Below are 2,404 nucleotides of genomic sequence, written 5' to 3'. Positions count from 1 at the left end.
CTGGGTTCACCAAGTGTCAGTCCAGTCCCAACAACATCTTTTTTTCTGGCCGATAGCGTCTCTAGATTGGTAGACACGTGGTATGCTATGGACATGGCATATCTTGGTTTCAGTAAGGTGTTTGTACAGACTGATGTAATCTTCAGAGACAAGATGGAGACTTGTGGATTAGACAGTAATAGAGTTAGATGGATTAGCAGACCAAGTGCAAGGCGAGCAAACACAGGGGTAAAGCTGCCGGGGGAGCTAATGCAATCCTGCACTATATTGATAGATGCACAGAGTCCAGAAGAGAGGAGATAATGGTGTGTCCCTCTGTGCTTGGCAGTGGCCAGACCACATCTGGAGCATTGCATTTCATTCTGGGAGCCACAATTGAGCAAGGACATTGACAAATGGGATGGCATTCAGAGGAGGGGGCTGGGGATGCCTCAGAGTTTACATACCATGCCAAGTGAGGTGTGGCTGAGGGAGCTGGGGACCTCAAATCTTCAAGGGAGAACATTTAAGTGAATCCCAACAGCTGCTGTCGAATACTTAAAAAGGTCTGCCATGGAAGACAGAGTGGAAATATTGGACACAGTGTCAGAAAGCAGAGCTTGACAGCAGGTGGAGTTTGGTTTGGCCCATAGTTCACCAGCAGGAAGGGCTGGGCTCTGAGTCCTGCATGGGCTTTCTGCCCCAGAGAAAGAACTGAATGTGGGCCTTGGCTTATCGCATACCACTCTTCACTTTTCTGGGTTACAAAAAATAAAACAAGCCTTGTCCTGAGCCCGGAGGAGGGTGGAGGGATAAAGAGGTGCATAAGACATTTTCCCTGCCCTCAAGGAGCTTATATTTGAGTCAGAGTCACTGTAAACAAAAACTAACAAAAAACCAACAGTTGCCGTTGAGTTAACTCCAACTCACGGCAACCTCGTGTGTGTCGGAGCAGAACTGTACTCCATAGGGTTTTCGATGGCTGACTTTTTGGAAGTAGATCACCAGGCCTTTCTTCCTAGGTGCCTCTGGGTGGATGCAAACCTTCAACCTTTCGGTTAACAGCTAAGCACATTACCCATTTGCACCAGCCAGGGGCTCATAAACAACTAGTATTTATACAGGGATTTCATTGTGTTTTGGGAGGAAGAGCCTTGTATTGCAAGAAAAGAGACCCGTTTGCTCATCCATGTTTAGCTGCTAACTACCTACGTGGCCTTGGGCAAATGTTTGTATCTCAAGTGCCTCGTCTGCCAAGTGGGATTTCTAGGGCCGTGGTTCTCAACCTTTGCACAGCACCCCCCTGGGAAATTTGCTTAAAGTGCAGCCTCAGCCCCACTGCATTGGTAGTCCTGGGGTAGGGGAGGCCAAGTGATTCGAACGAAGGTGGCATACAGGTCATTGAGAAATACTGATCTGTTGAGCTGGAAGAGGGCGGACTGGAGGGGAGACCAACCAGCTAGGAGGCCACTGCTCTAAACTTGGAAAGAAGAAATGTCTGCCATACCTAGGCCATGGGAACCAGAACACAGGGAAGGGTCTCATTTGAGAGCGAGAAGGGCGAGTCTTGATGTGTGGGCTGAGGATGGAGAAACATGAAAAATGAGTTTATGTGATAAAGTTTTACAATTGAGTTGGCAGTAGGGCTCTCTCTCCTCCACGAGGGTGGGAATGATGAGTGGCCACAGTCTAGGGCCTTGGATTGTAAATTCGGACACTGGTCTGGCAACCCAAGGGCAGACTGGGGCTTCTCAGGGGAGGACTGCCTCTGTTCACAAGCCCCCTGGAGAGGGGCAGGTTCTTCCTCTCTCACCAGGAACTTAGTGCCGCTCATGGGCTTGGGGACCTTTTAGGAAAGGATCCTGGCTGACTAGGTCTTTGCTCAGACTCCTTCTACTGCTGGAGTCCCTCCTCTCCCAGGTACCTCCTCCACACCTCACTCCCCTTCTTCCTTTCTCTTCCTCCTCCTCCTCCTTCCCCTCCCTCCTCCAGGCAGCAGTGTCAGGGAAATAATGAGGTTGCCCAACCAGCGGCGCACGCACCATCAGGGTGTAGAATGAAGACAGATGACTGTAGCTAAGAGACAATTTGAAAAGGGATAAATACAGGCAACAAGTTATTCACCACAGCAATTTGTAAAGAGCGTTAAAAACCTGCAGATGGGTTGTTTCACATCATCTCCTTTTCCATTTGCAGGCTGACAGCCTCGTGTAAACGACAGTGATGGATGGCCTCGAGCTGGGCCCCATAATCCACTGCTCTGCCATTGATTGGTTTGGCTGGCATCGCACCCCAGGGTGGTGGACGTGACCTGTCTCTTAGAATCAGGAGCTTGTGTTGGCCAATGGACTTGGAGGGGACTCTGTGGGGAGAGTGGGAACAGGGTTGGGAGAGGAATGGGGTGGGGGTGGGGAGCAGGGAGACA

This window comes from Loxodonta africana, chromosome 15 (assembly GCF_030014295.1).
Source record: "Loxodonta africana isolate mLoxAfr1 chromosome 15, mLoxAfr1.hap2, whole genome shotgun sequence".
Lineage (NCBI taxonomy): Eukaryota > Metazoa > Chordata > Mammalia > Proboscidea > Elephantidae > Loxodonta > Loxodonta africana.
This window is presented reverse-complemented; position numbering follows the sequence as displayed.